The sequence below is a fragment of the Fringilla coelebs genome (genome assembly GCF_963513975.1).
Source record: "Fringilla coelebs genome assembly, chromosome: 3".
Lineage (NCBI taxonomy): Eukaryota > Metazoa > Chordata > Aves > Passeriformes > Fringillidae > Fringilla > Fringilla coelebs.
In genome coordinates this window covers 85,828,723-85,842,738 of record NC_140030.1, presented here as the reverse complement: position 1 = coordinate 85,842,738, position 14,016 = coordinate 85,828,723, and the positions used below count along the sequence as shown (strand labels likewise).

General features: G+C 41.5%; 1 protein-coding gene across 1 annotated transcript in view; it reads left to right on the top strand.

Annotated features, from left to right (window-relative positions):
• LRFN2 (leucine rich repeat and fibronectin type III domain containing 2) overlaps positions 1 to 14,016 on the top strand; it is a gene marked incomplete at both ends in the record, with an annotated part of 34,313 nt that overhangs the window by 4,998 nt on the left and 15,299 nt on the right. The gene's annotated exons all lie outside the window — the stretch shown is intronic.

Sequence of the window (14,016 nt, the reverse complement as noted above, 5' to 3'; positions counted from 1 at the left end):
AAATGTTTATAAAATAATATCTTTGAGCCTCAGTTTCCCATCTGTTACCTGGGTGACAGCTCCACCTTGTTTTTTGGGGGATAAACACATTAGAAAATATTATGGAACCTGGAGCCCACATAAATAAATAGGGAGACTTGCTTTGAAGTCATTGTGTGGTCTGCAGCAACATGGATAGTCATGAATGATTAAGATGGAGGATTACATAACTGCAACACTTGAATTCAAGTAAGGCATGTGGGGAGGGAGATTGTGGTTTTTTCATGCATAGAGCACCCTACATGATGGGGGACCAAGTCTCAGTTTTGGCCAGTAGGCACTGGTGTAATAAATACTTTCACTAGTGAATAAATCTGCAAGCATTTTGTAGAACTTCCCAGGTCATACTGAGCTTCTGGCTGTGTTTTGAATTAAAGCAAAGATGCAGCCTTTTAAAAATGTACATCTGAAGTGCAACACTGCCATTAGATTTATGAGACATTTAGGTCTGTTTTATTTTGTGGTATTTCATAGTAAAAGTGATGAAAACAGCTGTACAAATTAAGAATTACTGTAGTGTTATAGTCTCCCTAACTTATAAATTCCACACTGGGAAAAAAAGTATTTTATATGTTTCTGAAAGCTTATTTTTTAAATATATATTTTATGTAGCAGGCAGTCGAAACATTAAAATATGAATAAATGGCTCCACATCTCCAGTTTATTTAAACAATGGTGCCATGGATTTGATTACTTAAACAATATAATAATGATTTATATTTACACAGCTCCTTTTACTGCAAGTGCGTTACAGGGTGGCTGAACAGAGATCCCCACTATCCTGTCACCTCTCAGTTAAATATTGGCTGCAGTTTAGCAATCTGCAGGTGATGGTTCAGTTCCTTTTCATGAGCAAAAAATAGCTTCAGCATTTGCACTCATGGATACTTTAAACTAGGGAGGAAGTAATTAACTGAGCCTGAATTTCCCACAGCATGGTGGTATAAATATACCCATGCACTCTTCTAGTCAAGTGCATGTCAATAAGAAAGTGCTTCATGACTGAGGTGCTGCAAACTTCAGGAATATCTAATTCACATCAGGAGGCTCCCTCAAACAGCAGTGCCACACTGAGCATCAGAGAGGATGCCATTGTCTAATGCTTCTTGCAAGGGAAGTCTACTGTGTGGAGATCTTCCAGCTCAAGACTGAAAACCTGCCCCGTCTGTCCTGTTGCTGGTAGGGCAAATTGTCTCAACAGCCTGATGCTGTAGCAAAGTGTGTTTATGTCATTTTCTGTCTAAGGAAAATTAGAAATACAGAGTACTGGTTAGTTTTGGAAAAGACAGAGGATCCATTTATTCTGAAAGACCCAAACATCTGTCCTTATTTGTATTTGGTTACTGGGTTCAGACAAATACGGATTTGCAGATACATGTCTGCCACACTTCTGCCCAGTTTTCAGTTCCACCCGTCTCCAGCCTTGCTAGGCACTGACCTGCCTCCATGGCTCACACCTGGAGCAAAATTCCCAACTTTGCCTCAGCACATGAGCTGAGCTATTCCAGTTGCATTATATGCAGGGTAAACCCTTGATTTAGTCAAAGCATTTAAATATTTAAACATTAAACAAAACAACAACTAGGAGGGAGGACAGCACATGAGGATGTTAATCAGCATGTATTAATCTTTTATATTTGACAGGTAGAGAGCGCCAATTGATAAAAATAAAAACATGAAGTCACATTCCAAAGGGAAGCAAGATTTATATAGTCAGTGCAGAGGGAAGTCTGGCATGGACATTTGGTAGTTCAGATCATTTGAAAGTGTTTTGCAGCAGGAGTGTGCACTGGCTTGTAGAGTACCATCAGCAAGTGCAAGCTTGCTGCAAGACACCAGTCATAATGAAGTTGCTTTACAGATGCCTGTATTCTGGGACTCTGGTGTTTTATTTGTGTCTGCTGAAAACATTTTCATCTAGCCTTTCTTTTTGTTTTCTTTCTTTTGCTGTGGAAAGTACAGGTTCTTTTGGAGTTGTTTTTTGCTTGTTTTTTCTTTGTGCTTGTTTTTTTTCCCCGACAATCTCACCCTCCCTTGCAATATGAGAAATATTTAAAGAATAAAAAAGAGAATGTAGTGAAAAGGAGAAAAATTACATGTATTACCAGAAAATGAAGTGGAAATAGACATATAAAATATGAAATAAATATATTAAAAAATAATATATGTAAGAAAATTAGGTGTACATCTCAGTAATGTCCCTAAAGTCATCCTAGATTGTTGTGACAAACTATCATCTACTTGGTGCTTTTAAGAATCACAGAAAATGATGAGGAATCCATTGGTCAGAGCAAGTCCAGTTCATCATGAGCAGAGCCCCACCATGTAGATGCTGCCCAGACCATTTTCTTGTTTGATAGCTGGCACAGAAATGCAAAATACTAAATGGCCCTTTATCCCTAGGGGAAATATGCCCCTGACATATGAGCATGTGAGATGTGTGTGAGGACTCATGAGAAAGTGCTTACACTGCTGCTGAATACTCCCCAGTGCCCTGGCAGAGCAGGGCAGGGCAGGGCAGCCCCTGCTCCCAGCTTGGAGGCATTCCCATTTCCTTCAAAGTTTAACTCCATCCAAATAACGTTTCTTGAGGCCTATGGAGAAGTTGTATGTGACAGCTCTACCCCCAAACTCAGCCTCAGGAGCTGAATATGAAGGCAAATCGCCTGACTCTCATCTCACCCCACATCTAGGGGTGTTGCACAACATGGAAAGGAAATTAGAATCACTTTAGACAACACTCTCAGGCACACAATGGGATTCCTAAGGCCGTCCTGTGCATGGCCAGGAGTTAGACTTTGATGATCCTTGTGAGTTCCTTCCAACTCAGAATATTCTGTAATTCTGTGATTCAGCATAAGACAGTGGTACCCTGTTTAATCTCTGTTACCAATTATTAATTCAGCTCAATAAGGCAGAGCATTTTCACTCGAGGGGAATTCAGGATGAGCTTGGTCTTGCCCATAACATCTGCCACATCCTCTCTCTCAGATGCTCTGAACCTAAATGCCAATATCTGCCCCCTACTGCCTTTATTGCAATAAAAAGTTATACATTTGATGCCAAAATGAAACATTGATATAAGACTTTTATTTAGCTTCAGGTGAGTCAACAATTAGATCTCTAAATGAAAATCTTTACCATGTCCATAATTTGTAAATGTAATGCACATTTAACCACCCAAGAGGCTCTACTTGATCTCTACATTTTCACTGCAGCACCTGCAGCAAGTTCTCAATATTATCTCTTTTTCTCTCTACTGCTCATCCATTGAATTCTAGTTTGTGTCAGAGATCCACTCTAATATCTTCTTTATTTTGGGTCACATTTACTGATATCTAGGCCCTTTTAGGAGGAATGGAAAAGGTATCAGCAGCCACAGAGTGTGACAACTACTCCTAGTCCTACTAAATCTCTAGCCAAGAACATCCTCCCTCACTTCACCCTTCATTTCAACTGGATCACCACCAATTCAGACCACTTAGAAATCTCCTCCAAGGGTGTTGAACCAATAGCAAAACTAATGGCTGAAAAATACCTGCTTGAAGGAGAGGATGATTTTTTTTTTATCCACAGGTGTTTTCCAAGAGTGTTACAAATGAAAAAATGTTTAAAAGCCCATTGTGCTCTAAAACCCCATATTACTAAAATTTGCCTTGCCAGTTTGAGATCATTCTGCTCAGCTGAGCTCCCACTTGCTCACGCGCAGGTTCCAGGCTGTAGGCAGGTGAAAGAGGGTGCCTTGACAGCTCCTACCTCCCCAGCTTTCTGACACCCCACCCCAAACAGCTCCCATCTGAAGTCATTGGACAGCCTTTTTACCCATTTCAAAGCTGATGTGGTTTTAGATTCTTGGTAGGAGGGTCTTCAAAGTGAGCTCTTGCTCCTCCTGCAGTAGGCTCCTTGTCTTTCCAGTGCTGAACAGTTGAGCTCTGACTGTGAATATTGTTTTGAGGGTTGTGCAAGCAATTATATTCATTTGGTTATGTAGGAATATTTTATCTATCAAATACATGAGACAGGACAAAGAGGATGACAGGGAAAGAATAAGTCAAAATTACAAGCACAGCCAGAACATAGTGCCTTATTTCACTGGCATAGCTGCAGACTTACCTACCTAATTGCTTGCTCTGAATTTTCTATTATACCCTTTCTCTTTCACACCAGGATTTCTGCTTGTAGGCTCAGGCTATTTTCAGAAGAAAATCTACGTTTTTGTACAATGATGGAACTGATTAACCCTTACACATAATAGCAATGGTATAGCTTGTTTTCCTAGAGAAATGACTTAAAATATAGAACTGGAAAAAGACACAGCACTGGAAAAATTTAAAAAAAATAAAGAGAAGAATGCGCTGGAATAAATAAATTATAAAGTCTTCATTAGCTTTAGCCCTTACAAGTCTGGTTATTTTTGGAGTTGCCTGTAAAAGGCAGGTTTTCTGAGCAAAACATTTGCACTCAGAGTGAGAAAAAGTCTCTTTTCAGATGATAGAGTGCAAGCTGAATGCAACACTTTCTTCTCATTTAAACCTATTTTGGGGGCTTCAGTTGGGATATTGATGGTGAACAGTCTTTGTGTTAATGCTTTGGTTAGGGAAAGATGAAAGAAGAGAATTCAGACAAGCTGAGGAACTCAAAATTTGAGGCAGAAATCAGATTCATGCTCCATGTAACTTTTTGAGTGCTGTACTTGTAGGTTTTCAATGAAGGCTTGTACTACAAGTAATTTATCATTTCTTTGTTCTTAAAAGGACCCAGGAGAAATGTAGCTTACATTTTGACTAGTAAAGAAAGAAATTATGAAGTAACGGATGTCTTTGAAAACAAGATATGGGTTATTTCATTGTCATGCCACCCTTTCCCCCAAATATTTCTTGTTTCGCAGTCTAATATGAGGACAGTACAGACATGCACCCTGTAATCCATAATAATCTCTATAGGGCCTAGTAAAATGGTAATCCAGCCCTAGCTGAGAATAGCAGACTAGTACTTTCATCTAAAGAAACCTTGACACTATAAGGCCAATGAGAATTGCATATGTTTAAAATGAAATGTTGTGATTTTCATAGCAGAGAAAAGCAGCCCAGCCAGCAGGCTGATCTGCCATATTGTCACAGCCCTACTGACCTCTCAGAGTCACAGAATGATCATATTAGGTCCTAGGACATTTGTCAAGAATCCAATAAAGTGGCTCTGGCCAGAAAGGAAGCAGGTTTTGGCAAAGGGCACCGTAGAGTGGAAACAAAATCACCTGTGTGCCACAACAGCAGAGATGGAGTCACTTGTGCTGGGCAAGGAAGAGAGATGTTGGTCTGGAATCCTTGGATGGGAAAGCTTTAAGGAGGCTGAAAAATCCCTGGAGACAGCAAGGTGAGGCTATGCCCTAAGCCTCTTTTGTTCAGCTGCTCCTGGTTTACAGATTAGTTTATTTGCAGAGATGAACAGTTTGAGACAGCCAGCACTAGGTGTGAATTCATACTGTATTTGCCCATCTGTCGTCCCTCCCCTTCCTCTTCCATCACTTTGAATTTGTCTAAGTGTTGTAATATATTTATTGTTTCATAATTTACTTCATTTTGACTAGAAAACAAATAAAAGTGCTATTTGCTCAACCCAATACTTTTTTTTTTTTTTTTAATTATCTGTTTATTTAATCGGCTTAGTTTGTGGAACTAATTGGCTCTTATGCAGATATCCCAAACCGTGCTCTGAATTTTTCTCAGAGTGGGGATTGCACAGGCAGTAGCTGCCCAGTAGACATATGGGCAGCTGACAGCATCAAGACACCCCACCAGCAGCTCTGTCGTCTGGCAGATTGCCTCAGAGAGTCAGGCTGGATGAATCAGTCCTTGTGCTGGCGCTGGGAGCGTGGGGCACGCCTCTGCTCCAGAAGGCTGGCTCGGAATGAGAAACAAGCACAGCCCCCACGCTCCTTGAACTGCAGGCTTGGGACGGCTGGCAGTGCCCAAATGGACTTGAATCTGGCTAATTTGGGTGCGTGGAGGCAGAGTTTCAGCTTGGTTACTCTCAGGTGAGGATGTGTCACTAGCTTGATGCCTGCTCTTCTCTCTGCTGCAGTGTGGATTTTCACAGCCTGGAAGTGCCATGAGGAGGAATTTAACTGTGCTGCCAAGTTTGGGCAGTAGGAGAGGGGAAAAGAAAAGAAATTGGCTTGGAACTGTCCTATCTCTCTGTGCCTCTTCCCTTTTAGCCCTGAAAGGCGGCCAAATGTTCTTGTGAGCTGAGCGGGAAACAAAACCAAGAGGACCCCTGCTTCTCTCCTCAACCCCTGGATCCTTGCAGCCTCCTCTGGTTGCTGTTTCAGTCAATGACGTGGCAGCCCCTGAGCAGGCAGAAGAAGGAACAGCCACCTGGAGTCACCTTCAGAGCCTGGCCCCTGCAGCCCAGGGACTCATAAAGCCCAGGCTGGCTGCTGTCACAGGCTGCTGGCTGAAGAAAGGGGCAGGGACAGCTCTGTCTTCTCTGGGTGGTGTCAGACAAACCTCCTGCGCTCGCAGTGGCACTAGAAATGCTGCAATCTCTTTGCTAGAAAAAAGCAGTGCAGAAGTGCACTTGTATGATTTGCCTAGGGGTATGACCCCCACCGAGCACGCAAGTCTATATGTATGGCTGGTAGTTTAAATTGTTTGCTGCTTTTTTTTTTTCCTCTGGGGACAATGGCAATTTCTATGAGGTGAAGAACTCTTTGCAAGGGGAAAGATGAAATGAACACTGGGAGCAGGATTCCCACTTGTGAAGAGTATTAACAAAAGCCTGAGGGACTGCAGCAGTCCCATTTCAGGGCACTGTACTGCACTTTTGTACAACAATAGGTTGGTGTGGGGTGAAGACCTTGTGCTACACAAACTCTGCCTAGTGAAAGCATATGAGGTTTTAGCTGTTTGTTTTTTCAGGAGGTAAGGTTTTTTCTCACTATAACAGAGTATCATTTTTTTTTATTCACCTTTCCTCTTTTTCCCTATTTGGCCTCTTTCATGGATATTTCCTTCTTTGTGCTCTTTCATAGAAAATTTATTGGCCGTGGATTAATTAACCAATTATGCTGGAGTATTTTTCAAACTAAATCCTTTATTTCTTAGTTCTTAAACAGCTTCCATTCTGTCACAGCTCCTGACAGTTTGCTGCTCCCTGTACCTCCCCATTTAAAAGCTGGGTTAACGTGCTTGCTGAGATTCATGCCCATTACTTAGTGAAACCATGTATGCCTGCACTAGGTTGAAACCTGTTTTCTACCCTCTTTATTTGATTTCAGTCCAGAAACTTTCTGTGGTTTTAAGGTAGCAAAGGGAGTCAAAGAAAAGCCATAGAAACTTATAGGAGTCCCTCCTACTTTAAGTCCTGAGGACATGATCTGCGTTTTCCTGGCTCCTGCCGTTTTCTTCTCCTCTGCTTAACCCCAGTGAAGCTTGCTGATGACAGGGAGGCATATAACCAAAAGTGCTGCAGGCTGGTTTTAAAATCAGGTCACATTTACTAGTTCCCAAACAAAAGATGTTATTGTGGGGAAATTTTGAAGCTAGTACCTCAGTTTAGCCAAAGCAAACCTTAATCTGGCATATAATGGGACAGAACCACAATGAAATTGACTCTTCTTAACATCGAACAAGGATAAGATTTAAAAACTGATTTAAAAATCCGAGATCTACGGTAATTGGTCTTACAGTCATTGCAGCAATGTGCAACATCTGTCTAGCACACCCTCCAAACACCTGCCTCTGCAATGGCTCCGAAGAAACAAACCATGCATCAACTCACTTTTATTTTCTAGCCCTGTTTAAAATGGAACAAACACTGGAATACCTCTCCCCTGGGAAATTCCAGTATTGCAACATCTGTTTCTGTAGACTGAAAATTCTCCATAACAGTTGTTTCGTTTGCTTATTGGAAAAAAAAACCAAAAACATTTCATATGGAAATGTGAAAATGTTGCTATCAATCTCTTTGTGGATGTTACAGCTTTTGGAATGACAGTCCCATTTCCACCATACATCATACCGCTTGAGGAGTTACTCTCCTCCTGGATGTAAGACTCTGTAAGTTCACCACATTCACTTTGCTCTCTCCCCCCTCACCAGAGAGGGTGGTTCCCTCCAGCCCATATTGTCCCTGCTTTCACTTCCTTCAGTGGCAAAGGAATGGTTGGAGTGTGCAGGAAGAGGAGGCAGCTGCTCATGGATGAGTGGAAAAGGAGCAGAGGACATGGCGGAGGGGCAGAGCAAGGGCTGGGAGCAGAGCCCCCCTCACAGGTGCCAGGAAGAGGAAGAACATTGTGGATCTGCACATCTATAGCTTTCATTTTTATTTTTCTTACAAGAGACAAGAAAAAATTGATCTAGCAGAACCTCCTATTTTAATACTAAAATTATGTTTAATTTGAGATATCCAATCCACTTTACAGTCAAAGTGAACCATGGGTTTACTAGCATCCAATGCTGCATGTAGGAGCTTTGAACACGTGGTCCAGGAGACATCCAAGTAATGCAAAATACTTTACACAGGCTCCTTTGGGGGGAGATTGTTTGGCACAGGTAACGAGTCCATCTGCCAGACACAAACCAAACAGCTCTGCCTCACACAGTCACAGCTGCAGGAGCTAAAAACCTCCAGCTGAAGTTTCTGCCCCGGGAGTCATCACATTTGTCAGCCTTTCCCTGACAGCAGCAGTAGATACCGCACTTGTACCATCCCAACTGCACCCTCCTTGCTACGGGTGAAACAAAAAGGCCCTCTTACATACTCTGAGCTGTTTTGCCCAATTTTGAGTGTGTGATGTCTTGCCTTTTTGCTGGCAGTGACAGCCCTGCTCAGCAGGTGACACGCGTTGCTGTTTAGCTGCAGTGCTGGCTCTTACGCCTTGTTTCAATGGCAGTTCAAAAAGGCAGAGAGCTGCGCAACATTTAGCTAAAGGCAGAGGAATGAAGATGGAAGATAAAATCTGAAAAGGGTGACATGAGCACACAGAAAGGTACATGAAGGCAGAGAGATCAATTTGGGGGGAAAAAAATCTTCTTTATCTTTACCCCCTCTTTCTGTTCCCAACTTTGCTTAATGTATTCCTTCTTTTCATTTTTTTCCCTTCTGGATTTTTCTACAAATCAAGAGCTTAGTAGTGTTAAGTCACAACAGACCTCATGTCAGGACTGGATCCTCTTCTCCCACTTGTGATTTAATTTATGGGCAGACTGAAATTTCTCTGCTTTTATTTTCTATTCAGAATTATCAAGCTTGCAGATCTGCAAGCTTTTTGCTAACTAGTGAACTGTGTGATCTACGACTGTTGACTTTTCTGTCATCGAGTTCTTCTTTAAAAATGTTAGATAAATGTTAGATAAATCATTTGAGCCTGTGTTTTATGATTTGACTGCCTGTTTATCCTTCTGCTGTTTCTTCTCACCCACTATATTTAGATACCTCTTTTGATAGCCAATATTTTACTGAGCACAGATAGATGAATATATACATAGAAAACAGTCTCATAAGCCAATATAGGATTTCCCTTATACCTGTGTCTATCACAAATGTGGTAACTGCAGCTGAGATAATCACAAGTAGAATGACCTTCAGTGAGGACTTGGAGATTAGAAATTCAATGCTGCTTCCAAGGATGGGTTAACATAGAGAGTTCCCTAAAAATCCACTATATTCTCTACTCCACCACAGAGGTAAAATGAGGTGCTCTCTTCTGCTGTAGAGCAGGCCAGGAATGGAAGCAGAACAGACTTTTCTGTGGGTTTCAGTCCTATTTTTCATCCTTAGAAACTATGGAAATTTAAGTGCTGTTCAATCAGATCTGGATAAGCACCAAAACACTGCAGAGACTGACTATTCAATGAAATATTCAAGGTTTTCTTAATGAGGCTGCTGTTAATTCTAAATGTCTATAGGTAGAACATCTCAGAAAATTGTAGATCTATTCCCCACAAAATGAAAAGTGAAATTATGGAAGGCGTAAGAAAAATATATAGGAAATAATATTCTATTCCATTAATATTTTAAAGGTTTTCACTGAATAACAAGCTTCTTAAGTTCTGGTTTTGAAAATAGGCTAACTTTTTTTCTTGAACCTATGAATACTCTTATTATGATCAAAAGATGCAAACAAAGCTACTTCATTTCAAATTTCTTTTTAATAAACTGCAGCTTCTGAGAACTACAAGATACTTTTCTGTTATGAATCCAGAAAAGCTCTGTTCAACTTCACAGCTGAAAATTACAGTGTGTAGCAGAGAGTTAGTATTTTGGCAATCTCACATGCCTTCTGTTTTGTTTACAAAGAAGTCGAGTGTAGTTGTCAGCCTACACAAACAGACTGCCTGGCTCCCCTGGAGAGGTTTCTGTACCCCAAGTTCCAAGTTCAGACCATGGCTGCAGAAGGCAGCTCAAGGAGGGTTGCCTTTCCTCCTCCTGCCAGCTCCCACACCCAGCTGGAGTAGGTGAGAGCCACTCTCACTTTTCTGGGGGCCACATCTCAGGTGGACCCAAGAGTTGGATTCACCATGGTTGGCCCCTCACCTTGCCAGGATAGGGGCAAGACTGTCTCTACATAGTGATTTGGAGCTCTGAGCAGGCAGGAAGGCTGAGCTTTTGTGGCTGAGCCATTTCTTGACAATCCATTAGCCTAAACATAGTCCAACTCTCTTTGATGCATGATTTTTTTTCTACAGAGCTGCCAGAAATAAAAGCTTTTGGTGGCTAAAATCAGCAGCTATATCTCCAAGTGACTGATACACTACTCCCACAGGCAGCCCTTTTGGAAGCTGGTTCGTGATGTTGTTATACTGCTGTTTTTGGGGTAAGTCGTGTGCTTCAGAGTGCACTTCTCAGCACAACTGCAAATGAAATGTCTGCCACAGACACAGATAGACTGGACAATAAATTATTGCCTTTCTGACATTTTCTTTCTGCAAAGTGAACAACAACGAACTGAGTTTAGAAGTGATGATAACCAGTCTTAAACTACTCCTCCAGTACCTCCTATCAGTGATCTGCTTTCCCCACTCTTGTGACACCCTTGCTGATGATACTGAAAATGATACTGTGACTTGTGAAGAACCTCCTAGAGAGCTGGTGATTTTTGTTGGCTTGAAGGATTAATGAGTTTATCTGTACCCAGGGTGTTCCATCACTCTCAAATTCTCAGGTGTTGAGTAGCTGTGACCCTGAGGGGAGTGCATGGCACCTATTAATCGTTGGTAACAATGGAATATTCTCCATGGGCGTCATGTGCCATTGTCAGTAGATCAGAGAACTGCTGCTGACCTTAAATGGAGAAAAGAAAAGGATAAAGGTCACCTTTGTTTCATCTACCCAACAAAAGTTTTGAAAATGGCTTGTCATGAAAGCATGAAAGATCTGCTGCATAAACCCTTGGGCTGAACGGTGCTGGCTTCCCTGACACGTGTGATAGTAGAACCACTTTAGGACTGAGTTGTACTGCAGAAACTAAAACTGCAGAAACTAAAACTCAGCTGAACTGGTTTTACATTCTTCTGTGTTCATGTGGTCCTGTGACCTTCTGAAAAAGCTGCCAAATCTTAGGGGACTTTTTCTACGTCACTTTTAACAGTGATAATAACACACAGAAGTACCTCACAGTCACAGACGTGTTTCAAGTGGAAGTGACTGGATAGAGAAACACAACTTTCTTTAGACACTCTAGAACTGGCTTTAAATACCTTTTATGCATGAGATATCATGGTCTTCCTCTTTCCATGTTGTCTTTGTATCCCCTTCAATTTCAACCAGTTATCCTAGGTATTTTCCCATAATTAAACTCTTGATACTTGTCTTCATGTTTATCCTGGCCTTGGACAGGTTGTCTGTGACCACCTGGGCTTTCTCAAGTCTGTTCTTCAATCATTTTATAAAAATTATTTTATAGAAAAACCATTAACTATTTAGCAAGTCATCTTGGCCAGTAGCAGACCACCCATCACCCATGAGATTATTTTTAATATTCCAAATCTCCACAACACCTTGCCTCCTCTCCACAAGTATAGAAGTTCATACCATCCTCTGATTCTTCCAAAAGTAAATTTCAGAATTTTAATAATTCTCAACAGCTTTAAATAGACTATGTCTCCATCCTACCTCAAAGTCTGTTCTTTGCTTGCTGTTTTTTCTTTGTATGCAGATGTGTAAACCCCTCTTTAGCTTTCTCAGGCTGAAGTGAGGATCTATACATCCAAAGTGGAAATGAGCTGTGACATTTTGATGTTGTGGTATGAACCAGTAGACAGACCTAGAGTCAGCAACTTTTCATCCCCTGAGAAATCCTTAAGTCTCCATGTCCAGTAAACCACAGTGCTGTGGATCAGTGGAAGAATCCCTGGATAAAGTCCCCAGAGACTTTGCTGAACAGAAAGTCAGACTGGGTGATCATGACTACCCATACTGCTATTAACATTTGGGAACCACCCCTTCCCACAAAGGCAAGATCATAAAAGCAGTCAAACTGTCAATCAAAGTATTCTGTGAAGTCAGCAGGTTCAATAAAGCTGAACATTTCTGTGTAAGGCAGTGCTACATTATGCATTAAGGTTTCAGTTGCCTTAACTTTTGTGAGTGAATGCTCATTACTTTAACTGGCAGTCACAACACAGCAGTCAAATGGATCTTCTATGGCTGTATCCAAAAAGGTACTACATGGCCTTGCCTTCCTTGAGAGCTAAGCAAGCAGAGCCTTTACAACTGATGTGGTAAGGGCTGTCAAGCTTTCAGTCAGTACTTGTCTCCAAGTACCAGCCCTTCCTAAATGTTGCTGAAAGTAAGTCTGGTGGAAACAGGTACTGACCATTTCAGAGACTGCTGGTTGTCTGGAAGTCTGGTAGGACAGACCCTAAAAAACCTTAAGCAGTGTCCACAGGTGCAGAAAGCACATGGAGGTATCAAAGTCTCTCTCTATCCTTGTTTATTCTCTCACAATTAAGCTATGATCCACAAAGCGTCTCCTACCCTGTTCCATTGAAGTTTTGTGAATTGATTTTATCTCAGCAAGATACAGCTTGCAAAAAAGCACTTGTGCTTGACTAAACTAAGAGAATATTATGAAACTTTACATTAGACTGCATCTGAGACATAAAAATATAAAAATGTATACTTCTTTCTTGCTTCACTTTCTTGCATCACACAGGGATGTTCTCCACTAGCCAGTCCCTTGGATTGTCCCGTCCAAGAATATTTTGAGTACTGCAGACACACCTCTGCCTTTCAGGCTGCCTTGTGTGCTGTGGTTCATTGTGGAAGAGGTTTGGTCTAGATGTGTCTTTCGGGGTGTATTGCTGACTGGGATGCTCAGTGGTCCCTGCAGCCATTCATCAGCATCTCCCTCTTTGCTTCTGCTTTGCTGCTTTGCTGCTGTTTTTGATATGCCAGTGTGAAGGCCTCAAGCATTGCAAAGCCAGGAAGGCTAGGGCTGAAACATTGCAAGAGCAGATTTCTTTGAAGAAATAATCACAGGGTCAGTGCAGTGGTTCCGATTAGGCCAGGTTTAGTGAGCACAAGCTCAGCCTTAAAACAATTGCTGAAGGAAACATCACTGAAGGAATTATTAACACATAGTGTGCTTGTGAGTGGGTGAGCAGTCTCAGTACCAGAGAGCTCACTAGGGCCCCTGTGCACATACCCATGACTCTACTCTAATTTAAAACAAGATGGAAATGCCCATGCCTTTGCATTTCTTCTGCATTTTCTTTTATGGTCACATTGACCCATATACTTAAACTTTTGAGTGGGCAAGTGCAGCAGCCATTTCTCTACCAAGCTTTAAATCTGTTTTAGCCAGAACCATTGGAGGAGCCATCTCTACCTGTACAGGATTTTCTTATAGACAAAAATGGAGCCAGTTGTTCCTTCAACTCACGATAGCCGTCTCTTGAGTAATAGAAAGCATTTCCATTAGAGACTATTCTAGTTAAATACTGCTGAATATTGGTTAAAGCTTTCAGAAATCCT